The sequence below is a fragment of the Pimephales promelas genome, chromosome 2 (assembly GCF_988280905.1).
Source record: "Pimephales promelas chromosome 2, fPimPro1.hap1.1, whole genome shotgun sequence".
Classification (NCBI taxonomy): Eukaryota; Metazoa; Chordata; class Actinopteri; order Cypriniformes; family Leuciscidae; genus Pimephales; species Pimephales promelas.
Genome location: NC_142770.1, coordinates 37,131,180 through 37,144,031, shown reverse-complemented (window position 1 = coordinate 37,144,031; position 12,852 = coordinate 37,131,180). Strand labels below are relative to the sequence as shown.

The window sequence follows — 12,852 nt, the reverse complement described above, 5'->3', positions numbered from 1 at the left end:
TTGAGAATTTGAATCGAAACACAGCACTACTAATCTCTATGCAAAAATTAATGATGTGAAAGAGTGAGAGTCCAAATAAAAATGAGCACAAATCCGTCTATGCGTGCGTCTCTCACAAATCAGAGCTTGGCAAGTAATATCAACTTAAATACATCCAAAACTGGCCCGCTAGCAATAATATCTGGCCCGCGCCTTAGACTGAAAAGCCCTGAAAGAAATTAAAGGGCGGGGTACCCGGGGTAGGTTTACAAATAGTTGTTGGAAACATTTGGGATATTGTAAGTAACCAATTTAACAAAATATATTACATTGCCGTTGTGATTTGGGGATATTTTAATGCAAAAATGTTACAAATTTTTATATCTAATTTTATATATTGTATTTTGCCCTTTACTTGTGTGAATGTTTATTGTGTTTCATTTTTAAAGTAACATTGATGTACAAATTTTAACTGTAATGCAAAATGGTTATTAAAATATTTGATTTATTTTAAAATTGTGAGATTTATATTTATTTAGAAAATGCAGCTCATCGGCCCCAATTTCTGCAAGCTTCTCATAAGTCATTCTGAATAGAAACATAACACACACTAGAAAGCCAAACCTTTAGAGTTTACATTTTAAGACTCAAAATTAACCAGACTGTTATTAATATTAAGATATATAAGCTCAAACATAAAAACAAAACCAACAAATATTAAGAATATATTTATTAAATGTATAAAAATATTATTTGAATTTAGGATATCAACTTATAACCACAACTAAAGTGTAGCCAGACTTGTTGTCATACTTCATTTTGAATCTGAGAATGATATCTCTAAAATTATGCATTTTATGAAGTCATTGTGAGATTTATGTCTTTTAGTTTATGTCAGTGGAGGATTTCGAGAAGTTTTAGAAAACGCAAACAAGTTTCTCATCAAATATTTTATTGCCCTAAATACATATTTACAGTCTCTGACTAATGTTTGGTGAGGAGAACTGGCCCACTCATGTTCTATTCATTTAAATCGACCAACCTTACACATGGTGAGACCCAATCTTCAATATTCTTTTATCGTTATTCTTTTGTTTGAATTGAACCATAGCCTTTCTTTAGGCAAAATGCTTAGTCAGTGACGCCTAAGTTATCCCCGATATACACGCATTAAGTCTTGTTAGAAAGAAAAAAAAACTATTATTGGAACTTTACATGTGAATTATTTAAAAAAATATCTATTTTTGAACAGAAAGCTCCTGCAGCAGGTGCATTAGCATAACAAGTACTCTCAACGTAGATGACACCATTTAATTTATTAATATTACATTTTTATATAAACTTTGAAACACCATCCACTATTTGCATCATATTCCAAACGTGGTTTAAAATGTTTTCAAGGCAAATAAAGATTTTGAAATATGTTGTATTTAGCATTTTAGATGAAGCTATTGTAACGTGAAGGTTCGGCATATGGTGATGGATCAGTCTTTAGAATAATAAACAGTAGAATGGAGAGACTGTTTGTCAAGTGGTACTTGAACTCTACCCAGATAGCAAACTGACATTGAATCAACGTGGAAAATGACATCGAAACAACGTTGATCTGACATTGTTTTGCTCATCGAATTAACGTTGAACCAACGTCAGATGCGTCATTCTTTCAAAACTAACGGAAAATCAACTTGAAATCAACGCGTTGTTTCAACGTTATGAAAGCAAACCAATTTTCGATTTCATTTAGCTTTGAAGAATGCCGCGTCTGACGTTGGTTCAACGTTAATTCGATGAGCAAATCAACGTTGTTTCAATGTCATGAGAGACGTCGTTTCCACGTTGATTCAATGTCAGTTTGCTGTCTGGGTATAGACGAATCCGACGAGCGTTCTTGTGTAGGCTGCCATCTTGTGGCGACGCCATTACTGAGCTGTTACACCGGCATAGACATATGCACCGGTATGTAAACAAACCTCGGAGATAAGGTGATAACGCACCCTTGATGACAGCTACAGCCAGGCAGACTTGTTGGGTTGATGATGTTAGACATTGGCCTCCAGTCACAGATGAAGGTACAAACGATCTTACAGATTATTTATGAAAATAGCTTGGCAAGCTAGCTAGGCTAACGTTTGCTACCGAGGAAACTAAAAAAAGATCTGTCCATTTGGCAACAATAAATAAATAAATGAAATCAAATAAACAATTTCATGTTTTTCATTTGTGTCCATTATTTATCTCATTTTTACATTGCAACGGGCATGGGTAAGGTAACGTTACAGCTAGAAAGTATACATAATATCGACCAACTACTGTTTTTAAACTTAAACCATGGAAAGAGGTCAATATAACAGCAGGAGAACAATTATGTCACATAACGTTACATTCAGCTCAGGAAAGCCATTTAATGACCATAGCATGTTAATTGAATAGAAAAAATAACAAGAGAGGAGATTTTGCTGATCACTATATCACATATTTATTATATTTTTTTACTTATGTCATTAAATAATTGTTATTATACGCGAATGTCCGCGTCTTGTACTCGCCCAGGAAATCTGTAAACCGTACGGCACCAGACAGGGGCAGTCGACCCGGGGTATTCACAGTGTTTTCTCTTGAAAATTGAAATTTTACTGCCACCATTAAAACAATTTATAACGGAAACTGTTTACCCACTCGACATTATACAAGGGGTGACGTTGTAACGTTAGTGACAGTCGTAAATCGCGAGCTGTTTATTCCAGTGGACGCAAGTTGCAACTAAAACAATAGGAGGCAATGGCGCAACGCTACCCAGCAACAGCTCAGCAATGGCGCCCCGCTTACTTCCGGTAGTTTCGCCGGATTCGTCTATAGACCCCTTTTGCGCCGACGTCACAGTTACGTCACGGTTATGTCATCTTGTTGTGTTGTTTGGTTCAAGAATTGATGAAAAATGAATATGCTGTATCTGGAACTTTTATTTCTAGAAAATATTCACATCATTAATATCGCACTGTAATGTCACTCTTTACATTGTCGTGGTCTCGGCGCTGGCTCTGTAGAACTGCGGATCGTACACACAAGTCTTGTACAGGACCATATAGACATCTAAAGATTTATATGCCCTCAGTTTCTCTTTACGATCGGTTTCTCTATAAGGTAGGTGTAGAAGTCAGGCCACTCACCCGAGGTAACGTACGTTAATCCTGTCAGATCGTCCATGCATTGAGTGAGAGTGTAGGCGGCTACAGGTCGGCCAATCTGGTTCCGTCCATTAAAAATAACTTTTGGAAATAACAATCGCGGTCCTGGACACTGAGTGACCTTACACATTAAGATAATATCGGATTTTCTCATGGATTTTCTCCAGTCATTGTTAAAAAACAAGCTAACAATCCTTGCTAACTAGCGTTAGAGAAGAGGCCAGATGGATCTTTCTGCCTCCACCTAAGCTCCGCCCACAAAAATACGTTACCACAGGCTTGTTTGAGATGAGCAAATTCTGCGCAGAATCGATCACCGGTGATCAGCGCGAGATGCATGCCGGTTAGAAATGTGTCCGCCTGGCTCTGATGTCATGCCGACGTATGTCAAAAAACTCTCGCGAGCGCAAGGCGGAAGGGGAATTCTGCAGTCGTGCGCAGTTGCTCTCCACCGACTGCGCTGATCAAAAGCATGATGGGAAACGACTTGCTGACGACACAGCTTAATGCTCATTGGTTTAAACAACAGTGATGAAGGTAAATTCCATATTCATTAAGCAAAATTCTCCAAATCAAGACCATGTTTTATGTATTTATTTATTTATTTTTTCAAATTGAAACTGATATATATTGTGAATCTCTTAAACGGGTTAAAAATAAGAAAGCTATAGTCAGTAACTCAAATATACTAGGCCTACTCTAAAATGTTCAAGTGAAAAATAGCTCTCATTTTATAGATGATGAAGTTTGTAAGTCTGTCTATTTAAGCTAAGCTTATTTTGATTTATTTATTTATTTTATTATTAATTTTATTCTGATGTTTATTTATTTGTCGCTGTATAATAGGCCTATTTGTTTCACGAATTGTGGTGCTTGTAGGTAGGCTACTGTAGCCTATGTTTGTAACTTGCATTCTAATAAAAAAGTAAAATAAATAAAAATAAAAATAAAAGAACAACAGATGAATTGTTCTCTTTTAAAATGTTTGATTTTAAAACTGATATCATGTTTTATGTGTATACGGGTGAATAAACTATCTGACAGTGCCATATGGGTTATATTTCATTTTTGTTAAAACAATAGGCTATAAAAACATGTCTTAAAGAAAAAAAAAGATTGATAAACACATATTTGGAATGTAATTAAATAACAAGTACTTTGGGTGTCTTGTTCATTATATTTATTTTTATATAGGCTAAAAGCAACAGAATTTAAATCACATCCAGTTTATTAGCAACACGTGCACGTGCGTGAATCCCGTTAATCCCGCGATATCCGCCTTTGATCTCACAGGTGTCTGATTCACTGCGAGAACCGAGATCTGTCCGGCTTTATTGCGCTTTTTTCACTCCTCCTCTAACTGCAGCCGCCTACTCTCGACTACATTGCAGGCGAGGCAAGGCGCATCTCAAACAAGCCTCATGTTTACAACCTGTAAAAGGGTCTATTCAGCCTTTCACGTGACTATATTAACCAATCAAAAGCAAGAACGTAGACCGAGAGTGAAGGCACATTCTATGCTTACTGTATTAAATATGTAAACACAATTAACTGACTAAACATTATTCTAGTAAAATAACTAAAATAAAACCGTATTAAATTCTAAGCATTACAACTTTTAAAAATAAAATATGAACTCCACTTCTATGAGCTATCCTTAGGTAGCATATGCATTCTGTAAACATTGTTTATTCATATGAAAACTTCAAATCACACCAAATCACCTACAGAACACACACATATTGAAGTAACCGTGCATTTATTAGCTTCTCGTTTCAGGTGAAGAGATGTCACTTTCGCTTTGTTATCACGGATGTCCAGAATCAGGAAGTGTAAACACAGGCGTCATGCAGAAGAAGTCACGTGATATGTTTGACAGCTGTAAAGGCCAATTTATACTTCTGCGTCGAGGGTACGCCGTAATGTGTGGCGTTGGCTACGCACGTAGGCGACGCCGTTATGAGCATTTATACTTCTGCGTTCAGGGGCCGGTTTCACAAAGCTATTTTAGACCGGTCTATAGTGTTAGACAAGTCTAAAATTTGCTCATAGACTAGTCTAATGCAAGTTAGACAGTTTCACAAAAGTAAAGACTGACTTAATTTAGACCAAAAAAATTAGACACCTTACCCCCAGGCTAACTTTGGTCTAAGACTCTATGTTACCTTGGCAACCAACAGTAGCAATCAGTTACATTACAAACAGCCAAAAGAGAAGGGAAAATGGCTCATAATTTGTGGTTTGCTGACGAAGTAATGGAGAGAGCTATGAGAAGGGAAAGGGTTTTTAGGGACCGCAGTAACCTACTGGAAATATATAATAATGAGGACTTTATCAGTCGGTTTCGTTTGCCCAAGGAAGCTATACTGAGTCTGACTGATGAATTAGCTGAAGTACTGAGCCCTGCCACTTCAAGAAGCCACAGCATCCCAGCATTGCTACAGGTTTGCACTGCGTTGAGATTTTATGCAACAGGAACGTTTCTGAATGCTGTTGGTGACACAGTGGGTCTCAGCAAAGCTTCTGTGTCTCGGGTGGTATACAGGGTATCAAGGGCACTTTCAAATAAGCTCCCTCAGTTTCCAAACCAACTGGCTGAGCTGAACAAAGTCAAAAGAGGGTTCTTCAGCATAGCAAGATTTCCCAATATTGTTGGAGCAATTGATGGGACACATGTCAGAATCCAGGCTCCAACAGCTCATGAACATTTGTTTGTGAATAGAAAAGGATACCACAGCTTAAACATTCAGGCTGTTTGTGATTCTGATCTCCGGTTCCTCAACTGTGTGGCCCGCTGGCCTGGATCAATTCATGACTCTCGAATTCTTCAAAATTCTCAACTTTTCCAAGCATTTGAGCAAGGCATTATTGATGGGGTCCTGTTGGGGGACTCTGGCTACCCTCTAAAACCTTGGCTCCTAACTCCCTTTCTGAATCCTACTACACCTGCACAGAGAAACTACAATGCAGCACACTGTTCAACTCGTAACACTGTAGAGCGGGCATTTGGTGTACTGAAGAGGCGTTTCCATTGTCTACATGGGGAATTGCGAATGACACCTGACAGAGTGTGTAACATCATCTGTGCGACTGTTGTGCTGCATAACATAGCGAGGTAGGCCTACCTGAAAACAAACAATTTAAATTGATAGCCATTTTCAATAGGCCTAATTGAATAACTATTTACCACATTCTACAATTATAATCATACTTGTTTACTTCTTAATCATTAGGGATCTCCGCCTACCTGACCCTCAAGGAGAGGATATCAGAGATGACAATCAAAATGAACTGGAGGACAGAGAAGATTTAGAGGAGCAGAATGGAACCGGTCGATATGTGCGTCAGATGTATGTTGACAGGATTTTCAATGTATGAAACAACAAAAATCATATCAAAGTGGGCCACAACAGTCTGTATTTACCTATTAGGCTTAAATGAGTAGCAACCAACTTAATAAATATATATATATATATTTATTTTTTGAAGTTTTCTAAAGTGATATACTGTTCATTCAATAAATTAGTGCAATAAATTATACAGCGTTTGTGTCTCTTTACATTCATATCAAAATCCTCAAAGTGTCACGTGTCTGTCCTGTCGTGTTAGCACATGGGTGGTTTTGTTATGTTGAGCATTGTTTGATCCTCCCCCTCGTTACCTGATTAGTGTTTGAGTTCTCCCACCTGTTCCCTCTTGATTTGTTCCCTATTTAAGTTCCTTCATGTTTGCAGTCTGTGTTGGATCTTTGTCTTATGTCTCCCCTGTTCCCTGGTGTTATTCATGGTCAGTGTATGGTATTTCAGTTCAAGTTCAGTTTTATGTTTTGTTGAGTATGTTTTCCCCCTCAAGGGTTTTTGCTTTGTGTTTTGTTTTATTTTGTTAATAAATCATCCCTTCACTGCACTTGAGTCCTTCCCTTCACTTTTGTTAAATGTATCGTGACAGAAAGATCCAACTTAAATAGGGAACAAATCAAGAGGGAACAGGTGGGAGAACTCAAACACTAATCAGGTAACGAGGGGGAGGATCAAACAATGACAGGAGCACATGGCTCAACATAACAAAACCACCCATGTGCTAACACGACAGGACAGACACTTGACACAAAGTTATTAAAAGTACAACATATCTACCGTTCAAACTCTTAACCATTTTTCTAAAAAAAAATGACATACTGTTCATTCAATAAATTATACAGCGTTTGTGTCTCTTTTCATTCATATCAAAATCCTCAAAGTTATTAAAAGTACAACATATCTACTCTTAAACTCATTCAAACTCTTAACCTGTGTAAAACTAATAAGGCAGATTAGAAGTAGGTCTACTCAACATATTAACTTTTGAAACAGCTTTAAAAAACACAGAAAATAATTAGCCTAAAATACCTCATTGTCTTATTGAAAGTATTTAAGATATTCACAACTCCACTGACTGTTTTTGCAAGTCTGATTTTAATTTATCTCTCTGAAGCTGTAAAACTTCAATCTCGAGCAGCAATTTCCTCTCTTCCAGTTGAAGATTTCTGTATTGTTTGTCTAGCACCATTGACATAGTTGTTCCTCTCGACACTAGACCTTTTTCACAAAAAACGAAAATACGTAATTGTTGTGGAAACGGAGTTCCCGTCAACTGTCGACACGTTAGAAAAACCTACTCTGGGAGGAGAAAATTGATCAGAGAGTCTTCAAAACTTCGAAAAAATGTAAACTTGTCATGGTCCAGTTGTTGATGACTTTGTAAAATGCTGTGGTGATGCTTGTCTGCAGCTGATGTATCTAAGACCAAAGATATGATTTCAGATACTGAAGCTCATTCTTCCCGATATACGTTCATTAAAGGTAAGAAGGTGGAGTGTGTCGAAAGTTATTAATATTTAGGGAGTATCATTTACAATAAACTGCATTTTGATGTAAATACCAGAAAGAAGTCTGTCAGTTTTATTCAACAGTTATCCTGAATTTTTTGCACTGCTCTTGCTATAGAACGATCAAAGATGAAGAAAAATTATACAAATATTAATTTATCCCTTGTACACTCAGATTGTTAAATACTCAGAATGGTATATATTAATATTTTAAATTTATATGTAGCCCACTGTTGTGTGTTCTTATTTATCTTGTTTTATATTGTGGTGTATATTTTTATGTGCTTATTCCACTGGATACAAATATCTTAATAAAGTTGAACATGAACTAACGTTACTTCAAAAACACACACAAAACATAAAAAATAAACAAACAATGACGGCTTATTAGTGAATGGTGACATGAGAAGTACAGAAGATCACAGGATCAATAACATCCCGCCAGATTGCCTGAATCCAGTTCCTTCGAATTTCATCGACAGGGAACTGACGAGGGAAGGAATGAAAACGACAGGTATGGCTGCTTTTGGGAATAACCAAAAAGATCGGTACGCAACAACTCTCACTAGTTACCTTCGGCGCTATCTGTTATGAATGGAGCGGAAGAAGATTACCACAACAATTGCGTATTTCCGGTCACAAATACGGAAGTTGTGAGAAAGGTCTACTGATGTGCAAACCAAAGGGAGCAGCAGCTGTAACTGATGCTGATCCTGACGCTGACTCGGACTCTTCATCTCGCGTCCCCTCCCGTCTCTCACCCTGCTCCTCCTCCACTGCCTCACTTCGTTCCCAAGTCAAAGACAGGGTCACTAAAAATAAGTACAGACATAACATTACCTTACTTACTTCACGAATCAGATTCCTACAATAAATAAATTGCAGACCAAGAACTTAGCTTCCTTGTATTATAGGCTGAAGCAGTACAATTAACGTTTATTTTCTGGCTAGCAAGCTTACCGGTTCACATTAGCATAACTTACATCAACTTTACATCGACTTTATTAGCATCAACTCGACGGCAATGAAGCAAAAGTAAAAACCGAACTGATTTCTTTAAAACAATCACCCGCAGTTACCTGTATTCTCCTCTTGATTGTCTGGCTCTTCCTCTTGACAAGGCGGGGTGCTGCTGTCAGTGGCTGAGGGAACTCCGCCGGTAACGTCGTTGTTGACGCCGCACACTCCACTTTCCCGTCCTCCGCTTATCCCCCAGAACATAGGCGATTGTGCGCCATATATAGTCATTACCATTTCTGTGGTGTCCTTAAGTTTCTCTTGGGGTCCTCCTCCCGTTTTTGGGTTCTTTCTCCTGAATATTTCTTTTTTGGCATCTTGTACCATGTTTTTGTACCTTTTTTGTACGCCTTTGACGCTACGCTCAACGGTTGGATTAACGCTGTTTACTGTCGTCGCAATCTTTTTCCAAATTAAACACTTCTTTTGCTACATTCTCCGTTAAATTTTCCCAGTAAAATGTCCTTGTAACTGTTATACTCCTCCAACAAACACATATTTTCTGCTGGTGTAAACTGCACTGAACGGTTGAATGCACTTACTCGATCCGCCATGTTTTTTGTTTTGAAAAGTGTCTTATTTTACCCAGAATGCATTGCAATGTAGTCCTACTTAAGATAGTCAGAGTCTTAAGTGCTTTGTGCAACGGTCTAATTTAGATGTCTATCTGAAGTCTGACTATCTACTATATCTAAGCCATAGTCAAAGTCTATCTTTGTGAAACCGGCCCCTGGAGTCCATGAAACAAGGTTCATTCAGCTCAAGCCCAAGATCATCTGAGCTGTGTCTTCCTGAAACCTCAGAAATGGTTAGAAAATTCTTTATGATGAAGAAAAATCCTATTTGTTATAATAATTATATCTGACTTTTTGTGCATTAATACTTCAGTAAGTGTTCTGAATTAAGTAACAAAGTGACAGCTTTTTATTAGAATTATAAATGAACACGTTTATACTAATGCTTGTTTTTTTATTCTTGCCAGATTTCCCTCCGTAGTCATAGAAAACATTCCAGGATTTTCTCCATATAATGGACTTCAATGGGCACCAAACGGTTCAAGGTCCAAAAGACAGTTTCAGTGTAAACTGTTCAAAGGGCTTTAAACGACACCAGACGATGAATAAGGGTCTTTATCAAGCGAAACGATCGCTCATTTAAAAAAAAAATGTTTAAGTTTTATAAGCTCAAATGGTCGCCTTGCTCTGTTCTGTTATGCATGTTCGTGACTCTCCTATTCACACTCGTTCATCAAAATTAACAAATCTTTTTCCGAGGTTCATTCAACAAACGAAATGAATGAATTGACTCGAAAAAAGATTTGTCAGGGCTGCCAACTCTCAAGCATTCAGCACGAGACTCTCGCAATTGAGCCAATTCTCATGCTTTCATGACAAATTGACTGTTAGCCATTGGACCTTGAACCGTTTGGTTCCCATTGAAGTCCATTATATGGAGAAAAATCCTGGAATATTTTCATTTAAAAACCTTAATTTCTTTTCGACTGAAGAAAGAAAGACATGGACATCTTGGAAGACATGGGGGTGAGTAAATTATCAGCAAAAGTTTATTTAAAAGTGAACTAATCCTTTCAGTTACTTTATTTATTTATTTATTTTTTGTTCTGTTTAATACCTCTGCAAATCAATGCATTTTATGTTAATGTATTTTGTTTAGTTTTCATAATGCTGTACTGATGTGCATTAAAGTTTATCTTTCAAAGAGTGTTTGTGTGTTTTGTAGAAATATTTTTTACTGGGTTTTGTTGATTAAAAATGCTTAACTGTATTTTTAATACATTAAAATATATTATTTTTATATTAAATGGTTTTTGGAAAAAATATATTTTTAATATGTTAATAGTGGGTCCTATAGTGTTCTACTAATACATTATTAATAAGCTGAAATTATATTTAAAATATACTCAGAACGCATTAATGTGAATATATACTAATGCTGTATTTCTAAAGTCGATTTAAAGTTTATTAAAATACACTTTAAAGAAGTGCTGTTATATTATATTTGTACTTAAAATGGTTCCATTTTAGCACAATTAAGTGTAATAAAATATATTACGATTACCTTAAAATTGAACTTAAATACATATTAAAGTACACTTAATATACTTGAAGTTGTTTCAATTTAGCACATTTAATACATACTTAATACGGTACACTTAAAATACACTAAGTATATCAAAACAAGTACAATTTAAATATATTTCCTTTTCACCTGGGTATACACAGACATTTTAGTCTGGCTCTAGTTTAACTAGTGGCTACAATGTAAGCCGGTTTATGCTACAATAACTATTATGAGTGGACATTTCTTACCTTGAAAATCTCTCTCGTCTTCAAATCGTGTTCTTCTGAGGTAAATTGCAGGCACAGCACAAACACTGGATGAACAGCAGATGATGAGTGTGTTCCTGAAGCAGTGTTGATGAGGTGATGCGGCATGCTCAGCGCAGACGGGGGTTTTCAAACACGTTCTGAGGGGAGAAAGGAAAATGATTGGTTTACAGCTTCAAACCAATGAAACTGAAGCAAAGGCGGGGTCAAGACGATGTTCGTGCGAGTTTATGCTGTTGAATTATGTGCTATAGGTATCGCATTAGAATGGATTGAGCAATCCAGGGATAGTAACATCTGACTCTGCATCAGCTCTTATGAGTATGAAGACTGGAAAAGCTAGTAGTCATCAAGAAATTTTATATGACATCTTGTTTATAAATTCAAGGGTATGTAGACAGGGGAAAAAATATTATATATATGTAGGCTAGTGACAATGACCCCGAATTTTTGAGATACCCCTACCGGAGGTAGAACTAAACCCAACAAACATGTCAAGTTTCAAAGCTCTCAGAGCTTGTGTGATTTATCTGCACTAGTTTATATGCCTTAACCCCTATACGGAAAGGCTATATTTTAGTCCTTTTTTGGTTTTTGGGTGTATACACTCTTAAAATGGATGTGTTAAAAACAACACAACCTGTGTTATATCTTAACACACCTGTGTGTCTAGTTAAGGACAACACATTTTGTGTTACTTTTAACTCAACCAGTGTGTTATTGTTCTTAACACGGAGTGTGATTTCACTAAGTTTGCACTTTGGATTAGATTAAAATGTAGCAACTGACAAAATATTGTGTGTAAATAAGTTTTATTTACACTGGTGCACTCTTATAAAATGATTTTGTAAATAACACAACCTGTAAAAAGAGATGTTAAAAATGACACATGCTGTGTAGATTTTAACACATATAGTGTGTGTGCTTAGGGACAACACATTTTGTGTAGATTTTAACACATGCTGTGTAGATTTTAACACATGTAGTGTGTGTGCTCAGGGACAACACATTTTGTGTAGATTTTAACACATGTTGTGTAGATTTTAACCCGTTTTGTAGATTTTAACACATGTGTTTGCTCAAGGACAACACATGTTGTGTCAAATTTAACACACAACCTGTGTCGTTTCTTTACACATCTCTGTGTTTATAAGGATTACACATTTTGTGTTACGTTTAACACAACTAATGTGTTAGACAGCAGCAGTGTGTTGTTGAAACCTTTTACACACTAATGTGTTATAGTAACACAACTTGTGTCAGATATGCGTCACATGTGACTGTAGTCGGAGAGTATTTGCCAGAGTTACTTCCCGTGTGCTTACAAAAGTGTTTGGATGAACACTGACACGTATTGGTAACTTGTGTTTATGTAGTCCAGTGATGTTTAATAGAGTTTGTTTGAACATTTGGATGTTTTAAACATCATTAATCTACATAGACAAGCTCTTATTGA

General features: G+C 36.6%; 1 pseudogene across 1 annotated transcript; it reads right to left on the bottom strand.

Annotated features, from left to right (window-relative positions):
- Positions 1-7,128: 7,128 nt before the first annotated feature.
- Positions 7,129-9,779, bottom strand: LOC120492885 (uncharacterized; annotated as a pseudogene). Its single transcript, XR_016146112.1, has 3 exons — positions 9,111-9,779; positions 8,700-8,843; positions 7,129-7,741 (listed from the first exon to the last, which is right to left on the bottom strand). The product of XR_016146112.1 is annotated as an uncharacterized LOC120492885 (transcript).
- Positions 9,780-12,852: the final 3,073 nt, after the last annotated feature.